The sequence below is a fragment of the Heterodontus francisci genome, unplaced genomic scaffold (genome assembly GCF_036365525.1).
Source record: "Heterodontus francisci isolate sHetFra1 unplaced genomic scaffold, sHetFra1.hap1 HAP1_SCAFFOLD_550, whole genome shotgun sequence".
Lineage (NCBI taxonomy): Eukaryota > Metazoa > Chordata > Chondrichthyes > Heterodontiformes > Heterodontidae > Heterodontus > Heterodontus francisci.
Genome location: NW_027140873.1, coordinates 496,647 through 516,586, shown reverse-complemented (window position 1 = coordinate 516,586; position 19,940 = coordinate 496,647). Strand labels below are relative to the sequence as shown.

At 47.5% G+C, this 19,940-nt stretch overlaps 1 long non-coding RNA gene across 1 annotated transcript in view; it reads left to right on the top strand.

The window, feature by feature from the left end:
• The window catches only part of LOC137361303 (uncharacterized), a 46,913-nt gene extending 31,738 nt beyond the window's left edge, over positions 1-15,175 (top strand). The window contains exons 3-4 of the long non-coding RNA XR_010972148.1: positions 10,455-10,522; positions 11,166-15,175. This is a non-coding gene — a long non-coding RNA (uncharacterized lncRNA). The remainder of the gene's footprint in view (positions 1-10,454; positions 10,523-11,165) is intronic.
• The last annotated feature ends 4,765 nt before the right edge of the window (positions 15,176-19,940 follow it).

Here is a 19,940-nt window from a genome sequence, read left to right as displayed (position 1 = left end):
ACGCTGTTAACATCAAAGCATGGGGTCGAGAGCTACGTCCACCCCAATAAGTCAATAGAGGCACGTGTAAAAGCAATGGCTGAGGTTGTCGGTCCGTCGGCCATTGTTGCTGTCTTGAAAATATATGGGAGACCATGTTACTCCTGAATAGCGATTGGGCGGTGTTCCTGGCCCTGAGCAAGGGTCACTGTGGGTGGGACCTTTCTGGCAGTGGACTCCCTCGAGGCTTCGGGAGAACTGCCTCCGGCATGTATACTCCTTCCGCTGCCAACTCTTTATGCAGCTGGCGCGGGAGGAAGTCACGGAAGGTCAATTTGATGTGGGGTTCCAGGGAGTGGCCTACCGTTTCCTCTGGACCTCGAGTGGGACGCGGTGTCACGCCTCTAAGGGGGTGGGACATGTTCGTAAGAGCGACCTCAACCTCCAGGCTGCTAACTTTACCTCGGCGGCACAGAGTGGAGCTGCTGCACCTCCCCCAATTCCCCCGACACCTGCAACAGCAGCCACTCGGGTGGTTCTGGAGGCCGTGGTTTTCACAGCTTCCGATAGGGATGGGAGACCCGTCCAGGTGGAAGGAAGGCACGGTGCAAGTCAAAACACCCAAAGGTGCGCCACCTGGACACAAAACAACCTGAGCCAGGCCCGAGACAGGGGAGCCCACCTGTCCTGTGGCTGAGCTTGGGCCCAAGGGATCTGGGCAGGTCGCCAACACAGCCAAGCCTCAGTGGAGAAGTTGTGGGAACTGATCAGCTCCGTCAACTTGGTGGACGTCTGGCGCAATCTGCATCCCGACTCCAGCGCTTTCACCTGGAGGTCAGGAGGAGGAGGGTCCCAAATCGGCCGCCTCTGCACTTTGTCTCGCTGGCCTCCCTGCGGTTGGTGCCGTGCTCGGATCACTGCCTGGTGTGGGCGGAGCTCACTCCACTCTGCACACAAGCAGGGTCCTTATACTGGCACTTAACAACCGGCCCCTGGAGGACAAGTGATTTCCGCACTCAGTCTGTCGATTCTGGGCCGACTGGAGAAGGAAGCAGGGGGGCTTCCCCTCCTTGAGGCAGTGGTGGGGTGTGGGCAAGACTCAAATCCGTGTCTTCAGTCAGGAGTAGGCAAAGCGGGTCGAAAAGAGGTGGGAAGCTGGGATCAGGCTCCTGGAGAGGGTGGTACTTGATCTGGAGTCCTGTCTCAGTCAGGCCGTCATGGTCCCGGCCCTGTTGGAGGGGTACAAAGAGAGGAAGGACACGCTGAGGGACTTACAGCTCGTCGGGTCCAGAGGCAAGTACGTGAGGTCGCGGAACCAGACCTTGGAGATCAGGACCGCGCCTCACCCTTCATCGACATGTTGGAAAATGGCGGGGCGTCTGGAAGCAGCTCGTTGAGCTGCTGGCCGACAACGGATATTCCGATATGAATCCAAAGGGAATGGGCCTCTTGGTCCATACCTATTACATCACGTTGTTCTCTCTGGATCCGTCCTTTGAGGACGCATGCAGAGTTTTATTTAGAGATTCAGCACTGAAACAGGCCCTTCGGCCCACCGAGTCTGTGCCGACCAACAACCACCCAAATCTTTGGCTGTGGGAGTAAACCGGAGCACCCGGCGAAAACCCACGTGATCACAGGGAGAACTTGCAAACTCCATACAGGCAGTACCCAGAATCGAACCCGGGTCCCTGGAGCAGTGAGGCTGCGGTGCTAACCACTGCACCGCCTTTGTGGGAGGACCTGCTGAAGATCAGCCCGGAGGGCACCAAAATATTGGAGGCTCCGTCTGCATTGGCGGAACTGACCGGCGACCTTCACCTGCTCTCGAGGGGCAAATCCCCGGGGCTGACCGTTGAGTTGCTCAGGGCATTCTGGGACGTCCTGGGGTGTGACTACGCTCCGGTCCTTGGGCGGTGTGAGGGGAAAGCACAGCAATCGGGGAGATGCCCCTCTCGTGGCGCAGTGTGGTCATCGTCCTGCTGTCAAAATAGGGTGATTTCCGCTTGCTTAAGAACTGGCATCCGGTCTCCCTCCTCAGCACAGATTACAAGATCTTTGCCCGGGCTGTGTCTACTCACCTCGGTTCCGTGCTGACTCATATGATCCACGCTGACCAGTCCTACACGGTCCCGGGCCGGTCCATCCAGGACAACATCGACCTGGTCTGGGACCTGATCCGTCATTCCTAGAGGACTTGTCTCTCTCCCCGACTTCCCCCCCCTCGCGCGCTCTCCCCGATTTACCCCCCCCTCGCCCACGCTCCCCGATTTACCCCCCCCTCGCCCGCGCTCCCCGATTTACCCCCCCCTCGCCCGCGCTCCCCGATTTACCCCCCCGTCGCCCGCGCTCCCCGATTTACCCCCCCGTCGCCCGCGCTCCCCGATTTACCCCTTCCCTCGCCCGCTCTCCCCGATTTACCCCCCCCTCGCCCGCTCTCCCCGATTTACCTCCCCCCCTCGCCCGCTCTCCCCGATTTACCTCCCCCCCTCGCCCGCTCTCCCCGATTTACCTCCCCCCCTCGCCCGCTCTCCCCGATTTACCCCCCCCCTCGCCCGCTCTCCCCGATTTACCTCCCCCCCTCGCCCGCTCTCCCCGATTTACCCCCCCCTCGCCCACTCTCCCTCTCTGTTTTCCCCACCCATGTTCCACCCACCACCATCCCCGACAATTACACTGAGCAGGAGCGCTCAACACTGCAGCATTGACATTAACCTTATCTAACCTTGTCCTTCTTTAAACCTGAGCAAGAATTTCACATTAATTCAGGTCTGCAGCAGAGAAATGGAATGAATGAATGTCGTGGTTAATTGCAGGTTCAGTGAAGTTCAGAATCTCATACATCAAACACACCCAGTCAGTCGTTCATCGATTACTGTAAACAATACCAGGGAAATGTCAACAGAATTTTTACAATACTTGAGCTGATAGATTCGTAGAGTCGTACAGCATAGAAACAGGCCCTTCGGCCCACCGTGTCCATGCCGACCATAATGCCAATCTATACTAATTCCACCTGCCTGCATTAATTCCATATCCCTCTATGCCTTACTCATTCAAGTACCTGTCCAGATGCCTCTTAAATGTTGCTAGTGTTCCTGCCTCCACCACCTCCTCTGGCAGCTCATTCCAAATACCCACTATTCTTTGTGTGAAACATTTACCCCTTTGATCCCCTTTAAACCTCCTCCCTCTTAAATCTATGCCCTCCAGTTTTAGTCACCCCTACCATGGGAAACAGACTCTGGTTATCTAACCTATGTATGCCTCTCATAATTTTATATATCTCTATCATGTCCCCTCTCAGACTCCTTCACTCCAGGGAAAATAGACCCAGCCTTTCCAATCTCTCTTCATAACTCAAGCCCTCCAAACCAGGCAACATCCTTGTGAATATTTTCTGCTCCCAATCTGCCTTAATCACATCTTTTCTGCAGTGCGGGAACCAGAACTGCACACATTACTCCAAATGCGGCCTAACCAATGTTATGTACAACTTAACATGACATCCCAACTCTTGTACTCAATGCCTCGGCCAATGAAGGCAAGCATGTCATACACCTTCTTCACCACCCTGTCTACCTGTGTTGCCACTTTCAGGGAACTATGTACTTTCACCACAAGGTCTATCTGCTGAACAACACTCCCCAGGGCCCTGCCTTTCACTGAAGATGTCCTGCCCAGGTTCAACTTCCCAAAATACATCACTTTGCACTTGTCTGCATTAAATTCCATTTGCCAATCCCTTTCCCAGTTTATATATATCCTGTTGTAACCTCAGACAACCTTCTTCACTGTCCACTATACCACCAATTTTGGTGTCATCTGTAAACTTACGAATCATGTCCCCTGCATTCACATCCAAGTCATTCATATATATGACAAACAACAGAGGGCCCAGCACCGATCCCTGCAGCACACCACTGGTCACCGGCCTCCAATCTGAAAAACAACCCTCTACGACCACCCTCTGCCTCCCATCACCAAGACAATTTTATATCCAATTTGCTCGCTCACCCTGGATCCCTGGTCGGCTGGAGCCATCCAGTTCTTTCCACTTTCTGCTGTTGTGACAAAGACTTTCTTCACCCAGGTAGCTCCAGCTGTCCTGAGCCATGCAGTTGGGTTGGGGAAGGTGCTCCATTTGTGCCAGATGGAGGAAAACACAAGAGCAAATACAGAGGCTCCCTATAGAATCTTTGTGCCCCACCCCTGGATATTCCAGCATCTCCTCCCTCCCCCAACAGTCCAAGCAAAACAGTTCTCCAGTGCTCCAACACCCACCTCTCCAAAATAACTCACAGATCCTGTTTCTCTGCAATGGATGGAATCAGTTCCACATTTGTATGTTGTAAATGTTTCAGCTCTCTCCAATCTCAGCTCCCACCAGTCTGCACAGGTGCAGCTGTTTTACCTGATTGCAGACAGGAAATGCTCCAAATGCACCAACCAATCAGAGCTGCAGCTGCCCTGTGAGTGTTTGATGGGAAAGTGCAGAGGGAGTCTTGCACTCCATGTGCAGACGGCAATGCAGCAGAACCCTGTTCTTAAATAAAAATCTATGTTTTGAAGAGTCACTGATGGGGACATGTACAATGAGCATTACTTCATCTAACACTTGCTGCAACTGCCTTGGAGAGGTTGAGGGAACTGATCAGCACCCTCGCCTTGGTGAACGTCTGGTGGAATCTCGATCCCGACTCCAGTGCCTTCAGCTGCAGGTCTGGAGGAGGAGGCTCCTGAATTGACAACCTCTACATTTTGTAGGCATATGTTTCATGTGTCTCGATGACCTCCATGCAGTTGGTGCCATGGTCAGAGCTGCTGGCTGACAACGGATCCTCCATCACAGATCTGGAGGGAATGGGCGTTTTGGTCCATACTTATTCCAGCACATAATTCTCTCCGAATCTAACCAGCGAGGATGCGTGCAGAGCTTTCTGAGAGGGCCTGCTGAAGGTCAGCCTGGATGCTCTGCTAACATTGGCAGAGCTGAACAGCACCCTCCACCAGCTCTCCAAGGGAAAATCTACAGAACTTGACAGGCTGACCCTGGGCTTCCTCAGGGGGATCTGGGAAATCTTGGGGGGACCATTTTGTACAGATCCTGGGGGAAAGCCTGGTGATTGGGGTGATGTCGCTCTCATGGTGCTGGGCTGAAGAGGGGTGATCTCCACCTGCTTGAGAACTGGTGTCCGGTCTCCCTCCTCAGCACGGATTATAAGCTCTTTGCCCGGGCTAGGTCGACTCGCCTGGGCTCCCTGCTGGCCCATATGATCCAACCCGACCTGTCCTACACAGTCCTGGGTCGGTCCATCCAGGACAACATCCACCTGGTCCTGGACATGATCCATCTTTCCAAGAGGACTGGTTTGTCAGTCGCCTTTCTCCCCTTCGATCAGGTGAAGGGACTCGACAGGGTGGATCAAGAATATTTTTTCGGGATTCTGCGCAAGTTCGGACTCGGACTGCAGTTTGTGGCCGGGTCTGAATTTTCTACACTGCCGCTACTGAGTTAACGGGTCTTTGATGGCATCCCTTCACTTTGGCTGATGAGTACGTCAGGGATGCCCAGCAATTACACACCATCTGCGTGGAGCCATTCCTGTGCCTGCTTTGCAAGAGGTTGGTGGGTTTGGCTCCGCATGGGTCAGTCATGCGGGTCGTCCTCTCGGCTTCCATCGATTACGTGCTCCTCATGATCACAGATCCTGTTGACTTACAGGGGATGCTCTCAAGAGGCAAATCCCTGGGGCTGACCGTTGAGTTCCTCAGGGCATTCTGGGACATCCTGGGGGGCGACTACGTGCCAGTCCTTGGGGGTTGGGGGGTGGGGGGGTGGAGTGGATGCTGGGCAATCGTGGAGATGACCCTCATGTGGTGCAGTGTGGTCATCGCCCTGCTCCCAAAGTGGGGTGATCTCCACTTGCTTAAGAACTGGCATCCGGTCTCTCTCCTCAGCACGGATGATAAGATCTTTGCCCAGGCTATATCTATTCGCCTGGGCTCCGTGCTGACTCATATCACCACCCCGACCAGTCCTACATGGTCCCGGGCCGGTCCTTTCATGACAACATTGACCTGGTCTGGGACCAGATCAATCATTCCCAGAGGACTTGTCTGTCTGTCAGCTTTCTCTCCCTCTCTCTCCGTTTCGTCCTTCTCTCTCCGTTTCGCCCTCGCGCTCTCTGTTTCCCCCCCCCTCGCGCTCTGATTTCCCCCCATTCGCGCTCTCTGATTTCCCCCCACTCGCTCTCTGATTTCCCCACTCTGTTCCCCCCTCTCTGTTCCCCCTCCCCCCCCGTCTCTATTTCTCTGTTCCCCCCCCATGTTCCACCCACCACCACCCCCGACAATTACACTGAGCAGGAGCGCTCAACACTGCAGCATTGACATTAACCTTATCTAACCTTGTCCTTCTTTAAACCTGAGCAAGAATTTCACATTAATTCAGGTATGCAGCAGAGAAATGGAATGAATAAATGTCGTGGTTAATTGCAGGTTCAGTGAAGTTCAGAATCTCATACATCAAACACACCCAGTCAGTCGTTCATCGATTACTGTAAACAATACCAGGGAAATGTCAACAGAATTTTTATCATACATGAGCTGATAGAATCATAGAGTCATAGAGTCGTACAGCATAGAAACAGGCCCTTCGGCCCACCATGTCCTTGCCGACCATAATGCCAATCTATACTAATTCCACCTGCCTGCATTAATTCCATATCCCTCTATGCCTTACTCATTCAAGTCCCTGTCCAGATGCCTCTTAAATGTTGCTACTGTTCCTGCCTCCACCACCTCCTCTAGCAATTCATTCCAAATACCCACTATTCTTTGTGTGAAACATTTACCCCTTTGATTCTCTTTAAACCTCCTCCCTCTCACCTTAATTCTATGCCCTCTAGTTTTAGTCACCCCTACCATGGGAAACAGACTCTGGCTATCTACCTTATCTATGACTCTCATAATTTTATATACCTCTATCATGTCCCCTCTCAGCCGCCTTTGGCTCCAGGGATAACAAACCCAGCCTTTCCAATCTCTCTTTATATCTCAAGCCGTCCATACAGGCAACATCCTTGTGAATCTTTTCTGCATCCTCTATACCTTAATCACATCCTTCTTGTAGTGCGGTGACCAGAACTACACACATTACACCACATGCGGCCAAACCAACGTTATGTACAACTGTAACACGACGTCCCAACTCTTGTACTCATTGCCTCGGCCAATGAAGGCAAGCATGCCATACGCCTTCTTCACCACCCTGTCTACCTGTCTTGCCACTTTCAGGAAACTATGTTTAGTTTAGTGATACAGCACTGAAACAGGCCCTTCGGCCCACCGAGTCTGTGCTGACCATCAACCACCCATTTATACTAATCCTACACTAATCCCATATTCCTACCACATCCCCACCTGTCCCTATATTTCCCTACCACCTACCTATACTTGGGGCAATTTATAATGGCCAATTAACCGATCAACCTGCAAGTCTTTGGCATGTGGGAGGAAACCGGAGCACCCGGAGGAAACCCACGCAGACACAGGGAGAACTTGCAAACTCCACACAGGCAGTACCCAGAATTGAACCCGGGTCACTGGAGCTGTGAGGCTGCGGTGCTAACCACTGCGCCACTGTGCCGCCCTGAACTCACTTGCACCCTCAGGTCTCTCTGCTCAACAACATTTCCCAGGGCCCTGCCTTTCACTGTATATGTCCTGCCCAGGTTTAACTTCCCAAAATGCATCACTTCGCACTTGTCTGCATTAAATTCCATTTGCCAATCCCTTGCCCACTTTCCCAGTTGATCTATATCCTGTTGTAGCCTCAGACAACCTTCTTCACTGTCCACTATACCACCAATTTTGGTGTCATCTGTAAACTTACTAATCATGTTCCCAACATTCACATCCAAGTCATTAATATATATGACAAACAACAGAGGGTCCAGCACTGATCCCTGTGGCACACCACTTGTCACTGGCCTCCAATCTGAAAAACAACCCTCCACTACCACCCTCTGCCTCCTATCAACAAGCCAATTTTGAATCCAATTGGCTAGCTCACCCTGGTCCCATGTGTTCGAACTTTCCAGACCAGCCTACCCGCTTGGTACGGACCTTGTCAAAGGCCTTGCTAAAGTCCATGTTGACAACGTCCACCGCCCTTCCCTCGTCAATCCTCTTGGTCACCTCCTCAAAAAACTCAATCAAATTCGTGAGACATGATTTCCCATGCACAAAGCCATGCTGACTATCCCTAATCAGACCTTGCCTTTCCAAATGCATATAAATCCTGTCTCAGAATCCTTTCCAATAACTTTCCCACCACTGATGTAAGGCTCACTAGCCTATAGTTGCCTGGCATATCCCTGCTGCCCTCTTAAACAAAGGCACAACATTAGCTGTCCTCCAGTCTTCCGGTACCTCATCCGTGGCTAACAATGAGACATAAATCTCTGCCAGGGCCCCAGCAACCTCCTCCCTTGCTTCCTATAGCATCCTAGGATACACCTGGTCAGGCCCTGGGGATTTATCCACCTTAATGCTCTTCAAATCATTGTCCCATCCGCCACTGACACACCATGCGTCTTGAACATTTCTCACAGTGGATGCGGCAGAAAAGGTTTGCTGCTACGCATGCACCCACCAACCTCTTGCAAAGCAGGCACAGGAATGGCTCCACGCAGATGGTGTATAATTGCTGGGCATCCCTCATCTGCCAAAGTGAACGGATGCCATCAAGAACCCGTTGACTCAGCGGCGGCGTAGAAAAGTCAGACCTGGCCACAAATTGCGGCCCGAGCCCGAACGTGCGCAGAATCCCGAAAAAAATATTTGTGATCAACACTGTCGAGTCGCCTTCTCCTGATCGAAGGGGAGAAAGGCAACTGACAAACCAGTCCTCTTCAAAAGATGGATCATGTCCAGGACCAGGTGGGTGTGTCCTGGATGGACCGGCCCGGGACAGTGTCGGAGAGGTCAGGTTGGATCATATGGGCCAGCAGGGAGCCCAGGCGAGTCGACCTAGCCCGGGCAAAGATCTTATAATCCGTGCTGAGGAGGGAGACCAGACGCCAGTTCTTGCAGGTGGTTCAAGCAGGTGGAGATCACCCCTCTTCAGCCATGTACCATGAGAGGGACATCACCCTGGTTACCAGGCTTTCCCCCAGGATTTCCCAGAACCCCTGAGGAAGTCCATGGTCAGCCTGTCAAGCTCTGTAGATTTTAGCTTTGAGAGCTTGTGGAGGGTGCTGGTCAGCTCTGCCAATGTTAGCAGAGCCTCCAGTCATTCAGCACCATCCGGGCTGAACTTCAACAGGCCCTCTCAGAAAACTCTGCACGCATCCTCGCTGGTCAAATCCGGAGAGAGCAATGTGCTGTAATAAGTATGGATCAAAAAGCCCATTCCCTCCAGATCAGTGATGGAGGATCTGTCATCAGCCAGCAGCTCTGACCATGACACCAACTGCATGGAGGCCATCGAGACACACGTAACATATGCCTACAAAATGTAGAGGTTGTCAATTCAGGAGCCTCCTCCCCCAGACCTGCAGCTGAAGGCACTGGAGTCGGGATCGAGATTCCACCAGACGTTCACCAAGGCGAGGGTGCTGATCAGTTCCCTCAACTTCTCCAAGGCAGTTGCAGCAAGTGTTCGATGAAGTAATGCTCATTCTACACGTCCCCCTCAGTGACTCTTCAAAACATAGATTTTTATGAAAGAACAGGGTTCTGCTGCATTGCCACCTGCACATGGAGTGTTGGATTCCCTCCACACTTTCCCATCAAACACTCCCAGGGCAGCTACAGCTCTGATTGGTTGGAGCATTTCCTGTCTGCAATCAGATGAAACAGCTGCACCTGTGCAGACTGGTGGGAGCTGAGATTGGAGAGAGCTGAAACATTTCCAACATACAAATGTGGAACTGATTCCATCCATTGCATGTGAGTTATTTTGGAGAGGTGGGTGTTGCAGCACTGGAGAACTGATTTGCTTGGACTGTTGGGGGAGGGAGGAGATGCTGGAATATCCAGGGGTGGGGCACAAAGATTCTTTCGGGAGCCCCTGTATTTGCTCTTGTGCTTTCCTCCATCTGGCACAAATGGAGCACCCTCCCCACCCCAACTGCGTGGCTCAGGACAGCTGGAGCCACCTGGGTGAAGAAAGTCTTTGTCAGAACAGCAGAAAGTGGAAAGAACCGGACGGCTCCAGCCGACCGGGCAAAGAATTCCTCCACCGCCCCACCCCACTGGAAGATTGAACTTTGTACTATTTCCAGTCAGGTGCTCCAACCACCTATTCAAGAGGAGCATCCTTGCAGCCTTTCTCTGCCTTCCACCACTCAGCCACCTATTCTCTCCTTTTCCATTTCCTTTCCACCCCTGTCTCCTCTACTCCCTGCCCCCACTCCCCCCCATCATATCCTTAAAGTTTAAAAAACTGCCATTTGCTTTGTTTCTAGGGTGGGTCTGGCTCTTCGACTCCAGCGCAAGCCCCTCTTTACTGGTATGGATGAGGATCCAACAGCAGGTGAGTTGAGGCAGGGGTGGAGACCGTGACTGTTATAGAGGTGACAGTTGGCAGTCTTGGTGATGCAGAGGATGCAGGGTTAAAAATGCAGCTCTGGATTAAATAGGACGATGAGGTTGTGAACAGTCTGGTTCAGTTTCAGACAGTGACTGGGGAGAGGAATGTAATCAGTGGTTAGGGCCTGTACCGGTAGGTCACAGTGGGAACAGACAGTGATGTTTCCAGTGGTCCAATAACAATAGTCAGAACATTCCCGTGAAGGAACTGCCGATGGAACCCGGACCCCAGTGAGAGATAGAACTATCTGGGCTGAACGGAAAGAGGTTTATAATAACATTGGAAACACATCCGGCGTGTCCTTACTGGTTTATCAGCTGAGTTCCTTCTCTGAAACAGTTGGAGACTGGCTTGGTTTTCATTCCCTACTTTCCTTTTCTCTCGAGCCCATTTCTGTTCCATCTGCATCCCTGCTATCTCTCCCTGGCATGTAAGAGTTACTAGACCCAAATTTATTCAGAGTTATGGGATCTGTGTATTAACTCATCATTGTCAGTCATTTCTGTGGCTTCTCTTGCCCTTTAACTCTTTGTTCTTCAAGGTGGGTTCTTGTATTAACTGCGATACTATTTTTAATTTCTTGCAGCAACGTCACTTCACTCAAATTTTCACGTGAGGGTTTAAGCTTGAAAGATCGTATCCAGCGATCGAATGTCATCTGTTTAATTCTTTGAATTTCAATGCAAGTCTAAGCGGGTCTCATCCTGGTGTGTCTCAGTTTCTGTCAATAGGCTGCACGTACTAACTCACACGCATTTAGAATTCTAATTTTAGTTTGTTGACGGTCAAAGGAGCTTCTGATAACAGAGAAAAAGCTTCACATGCCCTACCCAGGAACTCACCTTGTTAAGATGAGAGTCCAAAATTCTTTTGGCCAACTTAGCCTGGTAGCTCTTTTTTGCAGCTGACATTAAATATGACTCAACCTTCTCATTAAAGTTTGACACTAGTCTTGAATGTCTCAGTACCTCATAGTCAGTCCCTGAATTGGAGATAAGGTCTGAGTGCCTGGTGACATTTTCATTTTGGGTTTGCAGCCTCACTAACTCAAACTGTTTCGATGTGATGGGATTGTCTGCCTCATAATAATGGTAAGTAGTTGTATATGTTTACAGCAACCGAGTTAGGCCATTCAGCCCCTCAAGTCCATTCCCAATGTAATTACATGATGACTGTTCTGGCCCTCAAATTGATTTACCACCTTTGATCCATATCCCTTGATAAACTAAGGAACAGGAGTCGGTCATTCAGCACCTCAAGCTTGGTCTGCCTTTCTATTGGTTGATGGTTGATTTGCAGATTAACTCCATCTAATCCACTTAGTTCCATATTCCTTCATTCCCTTCCTAACATCTATCACTTTTTGTAACTTTACAGTTGACCCCCAGTCTCAACAGCCTATTGGGGGCGGAGAGGTTCTGATTTCCTCGACTTCTTGTGTAAAGAAGAGTTTCCTGACATTAATCCTTTTATCATCTTAAACACATCAATGAGATCATTATTTAATCTTCTATACTCAAGACAATACAAGCCTAATCTATACAGCCAGGCCTCATAATTTAACCCTCTAAACCCTGGTACAATGCTGGTGAATCTGTACTGCATCCTCTTTAAAACCAAATTATCCTTCCAGAGGTGAGGTGTCCAGATCAGAACACAGTCCTCCAGATGTGATTTAACCAGAGCTTCACACAACTGTAACATAACTTCCACCATTTCTGTTCCAGCCCCATTGAGGTAAAGACTTCAATTCCATCAGCATTTTCAATAATTCTCAGGTGGTCCAATGGTTGCTAATCATTTCCATACCTATCCCTTTAAATCTCTCTGTTCCTCCACAGTTCCCAGATTCTAACCATTTGGAAAATACCCTGATTTATCTTTGAGGTTAAAAATTATTGACCTCAAACTTCCCCACATTTTACACCAGCTGCTGTAGTTTGATCCTCTCACTGAATCTATCAATGTCCCTGGGTTGTAACTGTGTGGAAACCTGAGTACACTGTGAGTCAGACAGGGCTGTTCTCTCTCCCCGGTCTTGTTTGTTTGCTGTATTGAACCCTTTGCTGAGTCTATTAGGAAGGATGCGAGCAGAAGAGGGGTGACAATCCCAGGCAGTGGAGGCATTCAGGTTAAAACCTCCCTGTACATAGATGACATCGCCATCTTCTGCTCGGATCCGCTGTCTGTGCACAGACTGATGAGAATCTGCGATCAGTTCAAACTGGCCTCGGGAGCCAAAGTTAACCACGGCAAGAGCGAGGCCATGTTCTTTGGGAACTGGGCTGACCGATCCTTTGTCCCCTTCACCGTCAGGTCAGACTACCTGAAGGTGATGATGAACTGGTTCGCAAAGGCCAGGACGTGCACCAAAACCTGGGAGGAGCGCATAGCCGGGGTACAACACAAGCTGAGCATGTGGGAGCAGCGATCTCTCTCCATTGTGGTTAAGAACGTGGTCATCAGGTGCGAGGCGCTCACGTTGTTGCTGTACGTGGCGCAGGTCTGACCCATACCCCACTCCTGCACTGTGGCAGTCACCGGAGCCATTTTCCGCTTCATCTGGGGATCCAAAATGGACCGGGTCCGGAGGGACACAATGTTCAAACCTCTGGATAAGGGCGGGAAAAATGTACCCAACGTTTCCCTCATCCTGATAACTACCTTTGTGTGCGGCTGCATCAAGCTGTGTGTTGAACTCCAGTACGCAAACTCCAAGTGTCACTGTGTGTTGAGGTTCTATCTGTGCCCGGTGTTGCGAAGGATGGACCTGGTCACATTGCCGCAGAACGCTCCATCCAGTTGGACTGTGCCGTACCACCTATCTGTCGTGGAACAGTTTCTGCACAGAAACCCTTTTGACCACCGGTCCATCAGGCAGTGGTCTGCACGGAATGTTCTCAAGGCCCTACGGGAAAAGGAGATGGTAGATTCTGTCGGATAGTTCCTTGAGCAGACTGCCAAAGTCATTTGGCGGAATGCCTCATCACCAGAACTTTCAAACAAGCACCAAGACGTAGCTTGGCTGGTGGTGAGAAGAGCCCTCCCAGTCAGATCCTTCCTGCACGCCCGAAGTCTCACCCCCTCCGCACAATGACCTCGCAGTGGCTGTGGTGGGGAAGAGACGGTTGCCCACCTCCTTCTGGAATGTGTCTTTGCAAAGTAGGTGTGGAAAGAGGTTTTGTCGAGGTTCATCCCAAGCAGCTCTAACAGGAGTCTGTGCTCTACGGCTGTTCCCAGAGACGCACACGGAGATAAACATCAACTGCTGCTGGAGGACTATCAATTCAGTGAAAGAGGCCCTTTGGTCTGCCCGAAACTTGCTGGACTACCAGCGCAAAGAGTTGTCCACGACCGAATGGTGCAGACTGGCACATTCCAAGGTCCAGGACTACATGCTGAGGGACGTACTAAAGCTTGGGCAGCCGCAGCAAAGGCTCAATGGGGAAAGACCTCAGTGTAAGGTCCCCCCACCAAGCAGAATGGAGGGGCTGGATCCATGGAAAACCCCTTGAACTGTATCGGGAAAATTTTCGTTTGCTGTAAAATGTATATGGCACGAGAAATGAAATGGAAGGGTTGTGAGCCAATTCATGATTGCATTGAAGGAAACTGACCTCCTTTGCACTGTCTGTAATTTTTGACTTGGTGCTGTTTGGAACTGTTTGTCATGTTTTTTTTTACAGATTTTTATGAATAAAGTATATTTTGAGAATAAAATAAAAGAAACCTGCGTACACTGTGCACAGGGGAAATGGAATTTTTTTTCTCATACCAATAGAGTTTATGTTGCCCATTCAGCCTGTTCCACTCAATTCGGTTCGGGCTGGTTTGTACATTAACTCCATCTGCACCTCTCCTTGGTTCCATATTCCTTAATATCCTTCCAAACATAAATCTCTCAATCCAGTTTATTAAATTATCAATTGACATTTCAATGTAGCAACTGTGCCTGGGGTGTTGGGTAAACTGTCGGCAGGAGTTAAAGGGACAGTATTTGCCTGGAAAGTGGAGGTGACATTGTTCACACAGTACTCCAGATGTATAATTGCAGCAAGACATCCTTGCTCCTGTACTCAAATCCTCTCGCTATGAAGGCCAACATACCGTTTGCCTTCTGAAATGCCTGCTGCACCTGCATGCTTATTTTCAGCGACTGGTGCACAAGGACACCCAGGTCTCACTGCACCCTCCCATTTCCCAATCTATCGCCGTTCAGATAATAATCTGCCTTTCTGTTGTTGCCAACAATGTGGATAACCTCACATTTATCTACATTATACTGCATCTGCCATGTATTTGCCCACTCAGTCAATCTGTTCAAATCACACTGGAGCTTCTCTGCATCCTCCTCACAGTTCACACTCCCCCAGCTTTGTGTCATCTGCAAACTTGGATATATTACATTTAATTCCCTCATCTATATCATTAATATATATTGTGAATATAGTTATGGATCTTGTGTTTGGAATCATGTTCGAGGAAATGTATATTTGTATGGTGCATTGGAGAGATGGTCGAAGACGGTGTCTACTGTAACAATAGAAGAAATGGCTTTGCTATGAGACAGGATTGTTTAATTTCAATTAAGACAGGCTCAGGGTCACAATAATTGATAGACTTGTAGGCCTCACGATGGAAATGTAAGTAAAGGTGTTCGGAGACTATTCATGACTGGAATGTTGATGGGGATAGCAAACATTCCCCATTGTGGGAAAATGACATAGGCCATCAAGCTATCTTCAGAGATAATGTATGGGAGGTGCAGTCATAACTGATCAATCGAAAGCGATAAGGTGGAATGTAACCTTACATGGAATTAAGGAACCTTCGGTGGCAGCACAAATGGAAGGTTCTGAGAGACATCGGGGAGAAGTCTGCAGTCAACAGAACACCTCGAGAGAGAAGACTGCACTACAGCAGCTCAGCAAACAAGAATCGAGGATGCTCTTCACTCTGCGTTATAGAGTAAGTTGGGGAAACAGCGAGCATTTGTGTCTGCTGTCACCCTATATGATCCAGAATATACTGATTCCTCAGAGGTAGAGTGGGGTTCATTCTGGGAGAAAGCCTCCAAGTACCACTCGGGTGAAGACTAGCGGGTCCAGGACCTCCCCACTCCACACACCCCCCCTCCCACCCCCGCCGATCTTCCTGTTGATGTGGTGGTGGAGACTCGTGTTTTAAATCAAGCGGGACAGCAGACTGGAACTAATTCCTGACCCCGGTTCCTGAGTCCCAATGATTTACAAACCTGCATCCATGAGTTAGACATTATTAAAATGGGGATTCATTGTGAATTGAGAATTTCAGAACCTGAAAGCAGATTGCACATGAGGGAGAATGGACAGAAGGAAAAGAAATTACGATAGCCCACCGTAAAGGTTAGGATGGTGTGTGAGCAACCAGATTGTTGTGAAAAGAAGTTCAACTTGAAACCTTCACTGGAGTTCATATCCAGCTCAGATCCTGTGTCGAGGGAAATTTAAAGAGAGAGTAACTCCTCTCTGTGTGATTCCCTTGTGTGTGTGCTCAGTGTTCTGTGTCACTGGAATTGTAGACTAATTAACCCTCTTTGGTCTCGTCTTGTATGTTGTTTGAAGATTGTTGGTTGTTTAATCTGTGTTCTGTATACACTTGGATCAAAGTTGATTTAAAGAGAAGGATGAGTTCAGTTCTGATGAAATGAAGGAGAATGGAATATGAGTTTGTAGTGTTCTGTCTCTTTAAGAATCTGTGACTGGAAGCACTGAATAACAGGCTGCAAAAACTTTGCTGGGTGATTTTCTTTTGGGTTTCCTTTTGTTGTTTGTGGAATTAACTCTTTCTTTAGTTTTCTATTTACAGGCATTCATAAAGGTACCAGAAAAAAGAAGACACATTTAATTTAATTTCCTCTTTTCCCTTTTAAAGAAAAAGCACGTGTTTATTCTGTTCTGTGTTTAATTAATCATTAGTTCTAAGTTATTAAAGTTGAAAAGACCCAGAGTGGCTGCAGTGTGTGTGAGAGGAAGCTTCCTAATTTGTGAATAAAAGACCTTTTTTCCAGTTTGTGTGTGTGTGTCATCTTCACTGTTCTGTGCAGAGAACTTAAACCTGTTTAACCTGTTTTGGTGGTCTTTAGTGGAAGTTGTTTGAAGTTGTCTGTTTAATGTGTGTCTGCATTTGTAATATTTAGTTTTTATCTCTGGGACACACAATCCTGCAATAGTAGAATTGACACTTTGAGTTAAATATGAGAATTGTAAGCACAGTCTAAAGGGATGTGGAATTAATAAAGTAAACCTTTCTAAGTGATGAAATTGGAATTTCATTGGTAGCCACAGTGGCATTCTAGTGACAATGATAAAACATGTGGGAATTTTTTTCTGGAGACTAATTCACACATGTCAGACTGGGCAGTTTTAAGGTTTTATTGTGTAAATTGGAATTTGGGATGTTTGAGGTGATTTTTCAGTCACCTGGGTTGGAATTAGTCTTGGGTTTTTAAGAAAGCTAAGGAGTTTTGGAAACAATTGGGAGTTTAATTGAAAATGCTTTAACCCATTTGGGTGTGTGTACATGACTTAAAGGAATGTATTTGCTCTTTTTTCAAAGAAAAGGTGGTGATGTAATCTGAGAACTTTTGCCCCGCCCCCTTTTCAAACTAGCAGTGTCAGTTAACCCTTTCAGCTCGCAGCTCAGCTCACTACAAAACTTTTAGTTCATTGAAGCTTTATATACAGTACATTAGGCATTATGAAATTTTAAGCTGATGAATTCACAGATACAATTAGACATGTTAACCCATTGGGCTCCTGACCAGAGACAAATGGATTCTTTGTGCTTTTTTTAAAAACAGAAACAAGAACAATAAGCAATCCAGAAGTTTTGAAAATCTTTCAAGACAAAGTGCTTGAAAACAAGAGATGTGAAGATCACCTCTAAACACCTGCAAACACTTTTATCTGATGTAAAAGCACCATTTAAAAGCACCAAGCCTGGGGATAACTATTTCTAAAATTGGAATTGATAACACAAATTGATGAGTTGTTATTCCAAGCACTCAGAAGTGAAGCTCACTTGAAGTTTAAGGAGATAAACAAAATTTTACTTCAAAACAAAATGGTAATGCCTGGGGCAACTACATGTCTGTCTGCCAGTATATTATTGTGAAGTAAGATGTTGTGTCAGTGGGAACTGCCGCTACAGTGAGATAATGATTAAGGGTCTGTTTGATTCTTCAGTTAAAAACGTTCTGGGTAATGGACATTAAAGTTTCTCCAGGGCGCAAAAATGAAATAGAATTGTAATTCATTAGAATTGGGAATAAAATCTGGTTGCTGCAAGATCTAAGCAAGGAATTTTGGGGACAAAAATTGACAGAATAAGAACTCAAACTGTTAAATTAATGTGCATAATTTCCAGGAAGTTCAGAACTTTCGAATAAGAGTTAGGAGAGTGTTGTTATGAATTGTAAATTGATAGCTTTCTCTTGGAGATTTGTATCTTGCCTATGTTTTTTTTAAGAGAACTGAATTTGACATTCTGGCCACTGCCCAACGCATTGGGACCATGCAGTGGGAGATGAGCAAGGTCTCGAAACACTTCCCTCACCCCCTCCCCTTTTTGATCTTTTGTTAAGATCACTGGCGAGTCAGGAATGTGTGACATGATATTGGGACACTGGTGGAAATGTGATGTGTTATGCACAAAGTAACTAACATGCAGATGCATGGTGAAATGCACTGAAGAATGGGTCTCAGACATGTTCACCAACTTAACAACAGTACAACACGGAATGGTTAATGTGGTCAGTCGAGTGAAACATGTTTTAAATTATCAAGGCATTGATTAATATTCCATAGTAACTGACTTTAAAACAATTAGAATAGAATTAAACACCCTGGAAATGGACAGAGGGAGCAAGATGAAAGTTCAGAGAGAGACAGTTGAAGGGCGAGGAATGATTCAAAAGATGGATATGATAAAGGGAGAGCTGGAGAATCTTTCAAGTCCATGACTGATCTGTTACTTGAAACAAAAGTACTGAGAACAGGACAATCATTCAGAATTAACAAGCTTCAGCAAAAGAATAAAGAATTGATCTTGGGAATCTTGAATTACTGCAACAGTTGTTAAGGAATAGATAATAATGAGGAATCACATTGTTAGATACAAAAATCCACCTATTTATATCTCCCTTGTCAATGAAAACACCTGTGTTGCCCCTGACTTGTCTGGGGGTCTCCAGTCAGAGGATGTCTTTGTTTGCCCATATGATATTGTAGAAAACTCTGCTCCAGCATGTGGATTAACCTGGAACAAAGACCCCCCACAACTGTACAATGGAAATAGTGAGTGGAGAGAAGTTCCCCAATCACTCTGTCTACCAAGGTGAGGGAAGGTATTGTGTTGTTACTACCCACACAGAGTATACATATGGCAGTTTAATGTGTCAAATAAATAAGGGAGAATTTTGTTTTAGTCCCTCTCTAAGGGCTCAGATAGTAAACGAGGTCCTATTCAGTATAAGGAATCATCAGCAAATAAATATCACTGTTAAAGATGATCTCAAGGAGCAGTTATATCAATATGTCAGTAGATTTGTTTATGGCATTCCCCCTTTTCCTGAACATCTGACTGAGCTATTGCAAAGACTCAATACATCCAACAAACACTTTTATGTCCTGCAACAATAAAATGAGGAAATTAATAAGGAAATCCCTGAGATAGGGGATGAGTCTCACTGGTGTGACATTGAAATACCCCCTTGGATCAGGATTATTTCCCATGTCTTTGTAATCGTTCAATAGGTGATAATTTGATTTTGGTGTGTGCGTTAAGACAAATCATGGGGATGATAAAGAAAATGAGAATTAGACAGGAGACCATGAAAGAATATGCCCCACTTAAGGGTAATGTATGAGGGATCAATGCCATCTGGTATTTTACCCTCACAGTGGGCACTGTAGGGGTTAACAACTACCATGTTTAATCTGTTGGATGAATCTGTGCGAGTTGTGGCCTGATACAATTCACATGAGGTGCTATGTTTTAAAGTAGAATAATTTGAAATGATATTGTGGTTATGTTCAGGAATAGTTATACTTTGTATATGTATCAATGTATTATATTAGAATTAAGTTCTGGACCTTGTGTTTAGAATCATGTTCTGTGAAATGTATATTTGCACGCTGTATTGGAGAGATGGTGGAAGACGGTTTAACTGTAACAACAATAGCAGAAATGACTTTGCGATGAGACAGGATGTTTTGATAAGTGCCTTACTGCATTTCAATTAAGACAGGCTCAGGGTCACAATAATTGATAGACTTGTCGGCTTCATGATGGAAATGTAAGTAAAGGTGTTCGGAGACTA